The 12,288-nt window shown below is 39.6% G+C and overlaps 1 protein-coding gene across 2 annotated transcripts in view; it reads right to left on the bottom strand.

Annotated features, from left to right (window-relative positions):
- Positions 1 to 12,288, bottom strand: part of MCTP1 (multiple C2 and transmembrane domain containing 1) — a 278,549-nt gene that overhangs the window by 223,675 nt on the left and 42,586 nt on the right. The gene's annotated exons all lie outside the window — the stretch shown is intronic.

The raw sequence follows: 12,288 nt of genomic DNA, 5'->3' as shown, positions 1-12,288 counted from the left end.
AACAGCTACTGCCCGGTAAATGCAAGAAAATTTACCATAACAGATAGGTGGACTAGACAGAGAATTGTAATTGGGCATTTAAATAACAGATGCATCTCTGATGCTTATAATTTGTGATATAATTTGATCCTCAATGTCTATAATGGATCAAACAATGAAACATCTGTAAGATTTCCTCACATTTCAGCAGAAAGGACACAAAAGAAAACAACAAATCAGTTTTGGAATTAGAGTGCCTCAAACACATTTTAGGCAATTATAGTTTTGAAGTATGTATGAAACTGTGATGGCATAAACTGTGAGTTGAAATGTGCTGTATTACTGTTCTCTTTTCTTACCAAGCAGAAAGAAAACATAGGACAGACAGCTTTTTGTGTCGAGATATCACAAAAACCTCTGTGGAACAAATCAATGGAAAACTGTTCAGATTGCCTTACCCAGGCAGTGAGGTAACCTGGGTCTCATGACAACGCTGTGAGATCCTCCAGTACTTGGGGTATCACAGGAACTGTATGAAGCAAGTGGATCACAGTTTACAGATGGCAGACACTGGAGCAGATCTGACAACGGCGAGTCCAGGAACAGATTCTGAACTGATTCCTGCTAGAGTCCCTACAAACAGATCTGCTGGTGAGCGAAGCCACTCCTGAGGGAAGCTGAACAAATCCAAAGTCCTTTCATTTCTATACATGGGTGAGGGAACATAGAAGGGAGCTGCTCTGATAAGAGATAGTTTTAAAGGAATTACATTATCCATAATAAACTCACTTGTGCTGATGAATTCCCAATCAGCTGAAAAAGCATAACTCCTGCAAACCAGAATAAATTCCAACGCTTACAAAAATGCCAGGCCTAGATGGGACACTGTAAGTACAGTGAAGGACAGTGGGCCACACCTTCTAAGACTGAAGATTGAGCTTTCTGACCTATCTTTATTCTGCTTTTACCTGTTCCTATTATTAACTGTTTATCTTCTGATCAGTGCCTAACTTTATTTGAATGTTTTTCTGGCCAGGCAACTATCAACTGTGTATGCTTCTAAATGTATCTAACCACTAGCCATAAACTGGGCACAAATTTATGTATTCAACTCAAGTAATCTGCATAAGGTACAATATAGGCAGTAAAACTCATTATATGACCTAACACATCCAGAATGCAGGATATTAATTTAAAAACACTGCATCACCAACCACTGAAGCAAATGCTTTAGCAAGCGATATCTTCCCAGGTGCTTTTTTGAGTGACAGTTACACTAAGTAAACATAGTTGAGAATGACTCTGTTTGCTGTTTACTATTTACTAAATAGCTGATTACTATTTAAAAGGGTTATTCCTCTAAACTCAACATGCTTATCAGTTCCACTTTGCTGATTCATTTGAACTCATGAGATTGAATAGGAAAATAAAATGAAAAGTGGTAGCAACAGCTGGTGGAATTACCTTCAACTGCACAGTCTGCTCTGCTTGAAGGAGCACTAAGTGGGAATTGGGCATTTGTGGTGTTTTCATGCTCCAGTCATCACCCAAGCACCAGGGTGATACTGACTGGTACTCAGACTTCCTCACACTATAAACAACTGCTAAGACTCCTTAGGTATAGTTGCCAGGTTTTTGTTTATAATTCATTAAATAAAATCTTAGAAAACTTCAATACCATTAACAGATGGATTAAAAAAAAAATAAAAATAAATAATACACCTAACAAATAAAAGATGTTGTTATATATGCAGAGAGGGAACCATAGTATTACTGTTTGTACAGAGCCCAGCAATATGCAACTGTTGCTCCTAAGCATTATGCCAATATGAGGAAACATGTATGAAAAACAACCTGTAATAAGCTATCCAATATCAAAACATTTCTTCATCTTGCGGGGTGTGGGGTGGAAGTTATTTAGAAAAACCCCAAAATAATGAAAACTCTGCCATATACATGGTGGTCTGTATACAGATCATACAGGCAAAGACTATTTTTTTAAGTAAGGTATAACACTGTCCATGAGCAGGAACAAATCTGGGCTGTAAAACTTCAGTGTCTCATTACCCAAGGAGTATGGTTCTAGGACAAGAGTAGAAACAGGAGATAGAAGATGTACCTCGTTTCCCAGGTAGTCTCTTAGTTCTCAAATGTGGTAAGATGACATGGTTATAAACCATACTTGAAGGACTGCATCCAGGAGGTATCTCCCAGTCCTGAATTTCAGTATTTCTGCTCTACTTACTCTACTAATCTCAGGTGTACTGTATGCCAATTAGTTACATCTTTGATAAAGTGTAATAGCTTCTCCTCTGCACTGCATATGCAGTTTGAAATTTCTTTCCCACATTCCTTTGTTTTGCAAAGATAATGCTTTAAGTCCAGTCTCTTTTGTAATTAAGTCCCAACTGGAGGCATGTTTTCCCCCTCAGTTCAGCATGCCTTTGTAATAGGAATTTATGAACACAAATTGTAAACAAATACACCTACGTATGTGGGAAATCCATCCTTTAAGAGTCCAGCAACACCCCACTAGTGTCAGTCCCTGTGGGTGCTCAGCACCTCTCTGACAGGGCCCTCAGCAACTCACAGCTTGGGACACCGGGGGGGGGGGGTGGGGTGGCAGGGGGCAGGGAAACAAACAAACAAACAAACAAAAAAACAACAAACCAAACAAAAAAACAAGGAGTGTATTTCATAGTCCAAGCTCTTAAACACAGAATGATTTATCATTGCTGTAAACAACTACTCTGTTTACAGCGCATGAAGATTTCTTGCGCTCCAAAGTTCTTCTGACTTGGGTATATAAATTGCAGGATTAAATGTTATCTGCTTATTTAAGTAAGGTACAGATCTGTCAAACATGCCATGTTGATATCAGTGAGCAATGCAAGTATATACCTGCTACACTCAAGTCATTTTTAGAAATGTCAGAGAAAGTTTCTGAAATAATGCGGCTTTTTTAAAAGAATCCCCAAACCTATTTAGGGTTATCCTATGCCTGATGTAGAAGAATGCCCTTTAGACACAATCAGGTTTAACATACATTGTAATACACACATAATGAAAAATAGAGCAAGCAAGCATGGCTTGATTCAGTAAGTTCCATGGTATAACATTTGGGGGGGGAAAAAAAAAAAAAAAAAAAGAAATAAAAAAAAGAAAAGAAAACTGAAAAAAAAAAAAAAAGAACCTGTACAAATTTCCACTGACCCACCAATTTCAGAACTTAAGACTTCACAGGACTACAAAATCAAAGATGATGACCGCTCTGCAATACACTGAAATATATTGGTCTGACACTGTGTCCATCGCGTTGCTTGAACAAAACAGATCTTCCTGAGGTCCAAAGAGACAGGAAGCCTGCTGTACACCTTGACAGGTTGCTCTCAAAGCTAAAATCCTAATAAGATAGATATGCCTTTTTACGTAACATAAATCAAAGGCACTTGATTGACATGACTACATTTATGTAATGTTGCAGAATCAAGCAAGATACTGTCTCCCTCTCCCCTACTCTCATCACCAGCAATCTTGCAGGGAAAAATCTACTGAGGTGACCCTTTTAGCTCTGCTGAGCTACTCCTGGATTACAATCATTCTCCACCTTCTTTAAGGTAAACTGAGTATATTGAACTCTAAGGTTTTCTCTGTTCAGCATTTTCTTCAGCCTGCGAATTGTATTTACGACGACCCAAGACAACCCTGGTTTTCAACATATTTCTAAAAATGCAGACACAGCGTGCAATATTTTAATGCCCTTCTCCTTACACACAGGAGGAAATTAACTCTCCTCAGAGTCAGGATTTTCAGTTTTATAAATCTCAAGGTCACTGTAGATCATTTTGCTGCAATGATTACATTAGGTTCTCTTGCTGAATTGCTTGCTAACTATGACTCCTTTTCAGGATACTGTTCGCCTCTTACAGACATGAGATCTGCATTTCTCATCACTCAGTGTATAGGCAAATACCAATTTTGACTGTATTTAAAAACTGCTCTTTGTTTAAATGAGGCTAGTTTCTAAAGTCACTCAAGCTGTCAACTATGCCTTTCTGCAATGTGTCGCCTGCCAGTTTTATTAACAGCAAATATATTTACTTCTGGATCATAAAATAAAGTGTTGGAAAGCACTGGATGGAATGCCCTGAAAAACCTCAGTGGAAATATTTCTGTTCAGTCATGCTAGAATATGACTGTTTTTTTTGTGCATGACTATTTTTAACATGAGTTTTAATGATACTGTGCAGCAAAAACTTTTAGATATAGTTGTGCGGTATTAGATCAGCTCCCCGTACTGCTGTCACGGGCACGGAAGGAAAAGGCTAAGTTTATGCCCCAGATCTCCCACTCCTGCCCTCAGCACGAGCTCACTAACATCAGAAGCAAGGTAACCGAGCTCTCCCACGCAGCTCCTCTCCTCGCCCCTGCCCCACCAACCACCCCCGGGCTGCGGGCCCCGCATCCCCGGGTGGGCTCAGGGCAGCGTGGCTGTGCCTTTTTGCACGTGCAACGCTCAAGCGCAGCAGGCGGCACTGCAAAATACATCCCGACGCCTCAGACGTGCAAGGGGAGGACTGCACCTCGCGTTTTAAAAAAATCACACTGCCAATAAACGCCCCGGGCATAAGCCTCAGTGATCCCTTTCCTGATACGCTTCAACAGCGTTACCAGATATATGCCAACGGGAGCATCAGTCACGGACTTCTGCTCAGCTTGCAACCACATACTGTACTTAAATAGACCAGACTTATAACACAAAGGCACTAAAGTTTCTTTCATGTTTATCTGAATAACACACTCCAAGAGAACTGCAAGTCATGTTTTGCTTTTGTCAACATTATTTATCATACAGATCGTTCTTTAACACCTGATATTTCTAAGTGTTTCAGCAGTCACTTGAACATATGTAATTAAAACCAGTTTCTGCTCCCAGACAAAAAAAAAAAAAAAATTGTAATAAGCTACATTACCTCACGAACTTTACGTTAGTGAAGTATTCCTCATTAGAGAATGTATTCCTAAAGTCGCAGCAGAAAACGTTACAGGCCATGAATATCAAATTATGAACTCCAACATAACATGTTGAGCACATTTTGGCACATTCAATGACAAATCCATTTCAATTCTTTATAGAAAACTGCTCTGTCAATGAGGTTTTCTTTTCCTAATTCATCAGTGACTAGAACAAAACTTACCAAGATCTCACAATGAAGATGCTGTCTGTGGATGGTTTGGTTTATAGTTTCCTCTACAAAGGTCAGTAGCCTACAATTACCCAAAGGGGTAGCATCTGCTCTGTGTGAAATGTGAATGGGTATCACATGCAGAGATTTGGATTTTTTTTTTAAATATTTTTTAAATAGTAATAATAATAAAATGCCCCCTCCCCTACAAATAACCTGAAGAAGTAAAAAAAAGTTAGAAACACTATGGTAAGATTGAAATACTGACAAATTTCAGTCTCCCATCAGAAAAGCTGAGGTCAAACCTAAATGAGCATGCACCTCCAAAACATCTTGTAAAAATCTGCAGTTGTCAAAACATGAAAGTTTCTGGGATTAACCCCATTTGACCTTGGCTGCCGCCACATCATCTTCAAAGACATTCAATACGCCCTCAGCGCTGCAGCGTACGTGAAGGACTGCGTGCTGGAAAACTGGTATCAGGGTACGGGGCAGCATGGCAAAGTCCATGGCCCAAAGGAAAATAACAACCAGGCATGAATGAAAATGAGAGAGAACGTGAGGTTGAGAGAAAATCCTCTTGTCTAACAACAAGAAGCTGTGACTGGATGCTACCAATACAAATCTTGCTGGGAAAATACAGCATCCAGACACAGGGCCATCCCCACGAGACCAGGGACACTGCAGTAAAACACTGAACATAATCCAACCAGAAAAGGAATTCAGAGACTAAAAGAGCTGACCAAAACCATCAGAGAGAGTCTGCAGCAATGAACGCAGCATGTGTTTAGACTAGTTCCCATCCACTACCTAGTAACTCTGGTTACGATAAATTTCCTATGCAAATGTAAGGAGAAGCACACCACCTATACGCATCTGAAATGTTGGCTAGTGCTTCAAAAAGCTGCTTAATTGTGCTTGCCAGTAAAATATACAACTAAAGAAAGCAACATGCTTGTTCTGTTAAGAGTCCGTCCAAATAAAAGATGTATAAGCATCAGAGAAATAGAAAATCTGCAAGCAAACTTTAAAGACTGTTATTTTCATGTATTCATCCCTCAGGTAATTTTAAATGGCTCACGAGATCTTTTTCTACTTTTTCATGAATGGTGTGAGTTTATCTAGTAGTCTAATCAGACCTAACACCTCGAAAATCACTTTGCGGATGGGTTTCTATCTTATTGCAGATATTCTTATAATCAGATTTTTAAAAGAAATAAGGAACAAGAAAGAAAAAGTCAGCAATCATAGCAGCGGAAGTTGAAATCCCATGACTATAGTTCTGCTTTTAACTCCACAGGTCATCAACAACTTAGCTTCATACAAGAAACCGTGCATCACATCCGCTAGCTAGCACTGGCTGTAAGGCACACACAGCCCTGCAGTCACTTCAGTAGGCACTTAGGGAACAATTTCAGTCATCTGCTCACTGGTGGCACTGAAAGACACAGATGTGTACAACAGTAAGAATTAATTACTGATGCTTATTAAAGTACTGCTACAGTGTGACAATTTTGAAACTGTACACATTACCAGTAAAAGCATCATCATTCACTTATAAATTGCCACTGAAACCACCATAAGAATAATTTAAAAAGCAACAAAACAAAACAACAGAAAAATGCCAACCATTCATTTGCTAGAAACGGAGGATAGAAGTAACAGAAGGGGTGTCAGATTAAAATTCCAGGGTCAGCAGCATACTCTTTTTAAGGATTAACATCTGTGAGTTAGAAGAGAGTAATGTTAGTATTGTGCTCCTCATCAGTCACAAGAAAGAGTCTGATGACTTAGTCCTCTATGGCTACCCAAAAAGCACGTTCAAAATATTTTCTAGAAATATGGCTACAATACAGCTTTGCTCCTTTGAAAAGTAAGTAGTACTTCACTCTGCTAATGTTAATCTTCAGGTGACAGGCAATATAAAAGAGCTATTTGTAATCACTCTTAAAGAACTATTTTCTCTGAAAGACTTCTAGTAAATTTAATTAAACAGATAATTAGGATGAAGAAGCATAACTTACATAACACATTAGAGTTTCTTTCAGAACAATTATGTAACGATACAGCTAAATTCAACTGAAACAATGACAGAGTTTATTCATGTGTATCACTGCTCCAGCAGATCTTCATCTCCCTTGAACATGCTTTACGTCCTACAGGAGAGGAGAGTAAAGCAGTGGCTGAAAACCTCTCCATCACTACTACTGCACCTTGCCCATACAAGTGAGATACTTGCTAACTGGGGTAATACGTGGCATCTACTCTGCTCATTCTAAACTATTAAATAGAATAACAGCGGATAAATCACTGATTTAAGAATGTTGTGGTCAAAAGAAAGAACCAGGAGATATGGGAGTTACTCCAACTTTGTCCAAACAATGCATGTCTGGCTAACACTAAAATGACTGATAAGCCTGGAATATCCTGCCCCAGAAGTTGCCAAAAGATTGATGATTATCTGCAAAAATTGGCAGTAACTGGAAAAAAATGAAGACAAAACAGGGGGAGACTACAACTACCGACTCAATGTAAGACCAAGAAAACAGTGCTCCCCCCTCACCCTTTGAGTTTGTGCAGGAAAATTAAGACACTGTAACTTTAAATTGAGATGAGGCATGCTGCTAACCAATAAAGGGGCAAAGTGTGAAGAAACTAATCATTGGTTATTACAGTAAATGTGTATTCATGTAGTCTGACAAGTATAAATACACTGAAGTTCTTTTGTGTGGTGTGCTAGCTTTGTGCAATTACCACCTAGCACCTCACTCTGCACAGACGTGGAATAAATAAATACCTTTGCTCTGTGTGTACACTGGTGTCGTGCACACTGGATAACCCGACTGTGCTTGTGGGACTGCATTACTAGGTTAGAAATGTCAAAAAAAGTTTTGATTTTTTATTATAAGTAAGGCTCTGGTTTAAATCTTGCCTATTTAACGTTTCTCCCCATCAGATCTAGTTTCTGAGAGGCAGCAAGCTGCGCCTGTCCCTTGTTTAATTTAAGGAGATTGCTGCCAGAGTATTCTGCCTTCACACACAGGATTGGCTGCTCAAGGATACATGGAAGAACCTTTTGCTTTCACATCCAGTTATCCATGGCATTAGGAGCATCACTGTCCACAGAGCCTCTGGATCTAGGCAAACTTAAAAGTCATGTCACTTCTCCCTCATTTGGACAGGCAGCAAGTGCATCAGTTTCTCCACTTGCATGATTTTACCACTAAAATCCAACCCAACTGTATATATTTAACGTATTAATTTATATTTTAGGACTGCTCACCTGTTTTCCACTACACTTAAGATATATTAAAACGTCACTGGTGAACAGAGCACTCCAGCTTAAACAGAAAAACTATTTGCCAGAGGTTGGTCCTGGTTCTCTGAGGACCAGGTCTAAATAAAAACAGCACACTCATGAAACACAGCCACCTAAATTATACAACAGTTACCTTGGGGTAAGGTAGAGAAGACTGGTGGGATGTCTCACTGCCCCCCTGGTGTCACATGCAGCATATGCTCTTCCTCCTCAGTTCTGTAATAAGCCATTTTCATTTCTTGTTGCACAAAAGAAATTCAGAGTTTGACAGTGGCACAGAAAATAACTAATAAAAACATGAAACCACCACTGAAAAGAGACAAAGATTTAGAGTAGACTCTTTCTAATGCCATGTAACCGAAGCACAGTGAAACCTCAAGTTTAATTGTAGCACACATGTACAAAAATGAAGATAATTTATGCATATGCACATGGATACCCCGGCATGTAAGCATACAAACAGACATGCATACTAGTTTAATTATTTCCAAAAACCCCCACATCTGAAAGGGCCAGAAATCTCTCAGTGGAATAAATTTAAATTTAAGCACATTGATTACCTAGCTGTCACGTTTATATGGCACAAAAGCACTCGGGCTTCCCGAGGAAGCGCTCCACTCAGACACCTTTCTGTTGCCCGCTGGCAACTCAGCAGTTAAAGAAAAAGCCTGCATTCCCGTGGAACACTGATCTCTCCAGATTCCTTCTATCGCAGGAGACAATCGCCCCCAATACAAACCCGTGGGTGAACGCATTAACGCCTCCAGCACTGCAACAAAGACTTAAAGAACGCTTCTTAATGAACTACTCCAAGCAAAAGGTAATGGAACTGGAGCACCTCCCCGCAAACAGCGGGGTACTGCAATCACCACGCTGTCACCCATCACCAAAACGCCGGGATGGAAGGCACCTCGAGACACCCGTCACCTGTGACTTGTGCAAAAAGCGCCGAAGGTTTAACTATGAGAGATCCAGAAACTGTAGGATCACTCTTAGCGAAGAGCATTCCTTCTCTAAACAGCAGACTTTGCCTTTTTCTTAGAACTCGGACAAAATGTTTGCTCTACTTGTTCCCAACTATTTGACCAAATTCTCAAAATCTTAAAAGATGGTGTAATTATAGTCAGGTAAAATAACTAATACAGCATATACTCAATTTGCCACCTCAGATAAAGAACAGCCTTGAAAAGTGAAATAATATCCTGACTATACATTTTGCACACTAGAAGAACAACAATATAAACCTAAATTAACAACCAGGATCTGGAATGGATCTGCTTTCAGAAGCCGATTGTGTGATATGTCATCTTATATAGAAATTAGCAACACAAACATGCATATATACTTTTTTTTTTTTGTGATATTCCTGCATTGTAAGAGATTATATACCTCTTCCTGGAACTGAACATTAGCGTTGCTTTTGGGGACTTTCTTTCATAGATAACATTTGTTGAAGAATTATTTTAAAGGCTTTCATCCCCCAACTGCATTATTCTTAAACGAAATAGAAATGCTCTAGCTGTTACACATAAAGCTGGAAATGTCTCAGGTGTTACACGTAAATCTGAAAATATGTGCTACACGTGCATTTTTTTAAAAGCAATGTGCATTTGTTTCAAGTTACTATTGAGACATTATGTTTAATATAAACTACTTTTAAATTAACTTTAAAAATACAGAACCAAAATTTCTCTGAAGCAGCATAAACAGAACAATGTTTGCTTTCAGGGAATCACCACAGCAGAATTACTGTAATTCAGTGAAATTCACTATTTGCATCATTTATCTATTCAACATAGATTCAGAATACACTTACTGGGTTTGAGTAAAAAATCAACAGAATCAAAAATACCTCTCAGAGTGAAGAAACAATGGGGGACTGCTGTTGTTTGCCAGAATACAAATCCATGCAACTCCTCCCTTACCTGCTTAACATTAAGTACCTGTTAAAGCATTTTACTAGACTGAGGTCAAAGTCATAAATTAAACTTCCACAGTGGAGGACTTGCCTCATTCAAGTAAAGATCATTATTTTGAGACTCTATGCCATCTAATGAAGTAAATCTGTACTGCACTTCATTTTGAATGCTGGTACACTGACAAGTTCAGCATTTATTGTTATTTAAGGAATACGCTACACAGTTTTCCAAAAGCAGAATCAAGTCTCCTAGTTTTGGCTGAAATGCCACCAGTTTTAGGTGTGATGAACCTTGCAGTGGCTGCAGCTGGCTGAGATCTAACTCGAGCCAGCTCGGTAGCTCAACTGTGGAGCAAACTTAGCCCCAGATGAATAAACTGCCAAGAGAACCTGCAGCAATACTTGCGCTGCTTAACCCAAGCCGAGTGTCTTCCTGTTGAAGCTACAATACTTCATAGAGAAATAGGTGGTTAATAATTAACTGATATTTACCACTATGACACCGATGAGGAAGGCATACTTTTATCATAGAAACAGCAGCAAAAAGACAGGACTTGGTGAAACGATTTCAGGGAGTGAGTGGTGGCATCCAGTTTTCCCAGCGTGTGGATTAGCACCCTTCCCACAGAAACCCACAACCTATTAAGAGCCTTAATGCTACTGGAATCTACACAAAGAAAATACATTCATCACAGCACAGGAAAAGTGTAGGAGAAAGATTTAAAAAATAATAATAAAAAAAAAAAAATCCCCTAAACACCAAACAGAGAAACAATTATTAAATTATTAAGTAAGTTCCTGTGAACGTATGAGCAGGAATATTCCGACAGAAAAGTTCACACAGGCTCTCATCAGAAGCAGATCATACAGTTATTTCAGTTTACCTACTGAAACCACTTACTCCTCTTAGCAAGGCTCTTTTCCTCATACGTGCCCGTAAAGCCCCGAGAACACTTCTGGCAGCGCACATGTATTCGTGCACATTCATAACACAGCTGCTCCCTGCACACACTGCTTCCTTCCTCGTTCGGCAGCGCAGCCAGGGTAGAGGCTTTCACTTATCTCGTAGGCAAGAAAAAATAAAATTAGCTTGAGCCTATGGAATTAAAATTCACTAACATACTCCCAGCACGGTTTGAGTGGTGTTTGTCTTGAGAGCAAAGGAGGTACAGGCTCTGCTATTCATGCTCCGTGCAGCAATCTGACAACTGTTAGGTTCTGGCTGCTCAGCAGCAGCTGTGACCTTCAAATAAGCTAAACTTGGCAAGTGAGCCACAGAGCCCACCTAGGAGATGGCGTTTGGACACAGCGCAGCCCAGTCACACGATGGAGTGAGAAACTCCCTACACAGATTCTGTCCTGCGAGTATTTTTTTCTGAAAAACACTTTATAAAATAAATAAATGAATAAATAAAAAATGCTAACACAGAAATTAAATCCCTGGGAAAGTTCTTCATAAACAAGCAGACACACAGTCACCAGGTTGTATTTTCACTTCTCCCAGCTGGAAAAAAAAAAGCAAAATCATAACTGCAGTGCTTGGCTGATGCAGATTTTTAAAGTTTCACTCAAATGCAAAGGTGCAGACAGTAATAAACTTTGCCAAATGTAATTCTGATTTTCTGATACAGAACTCCACCTGGCCATGTGTGCTATCAGCAAAGACACGTACATGGCTGCTAGCAGGTGAAGAGTTCCGGACTGTCACATCTTCCACCAAGGGATGATCCTGAGCTCTACACAGTGCATCACTAAAGCACTTTTAGGCACACTTTGTCAAATCGTCTGCTGAAGTGGGATCTATTGCCATCTCTTCCGAATGAGCTGTTCAGGGGGAATTATATATATTGGGGCTTTAGAAACAGCGGTCAGACACTTTCCAACAC

Source organism: Tyto alba, unplaced genomic scaffold, assembly GCF_018691265.1.
Source record: "Tyto alba isolate M040663 unplaced genomic scaffold, T.alba_DEE_v4.0 Super-Scaffold_13, whole genome shotgun sequence".
Classification (NCBI taxonomy): domain Eukaryota; kingdom Metazoa; phylum Chordata; class Aves; order Strigiformes; family Tytonidae; genus Tyto; species Tyto alba.
The sequence above is the reverse complement of the archived record's forward strand: the minus strand, read 5'-3'. Positions and strand labels throughout refer to the sequence as shown.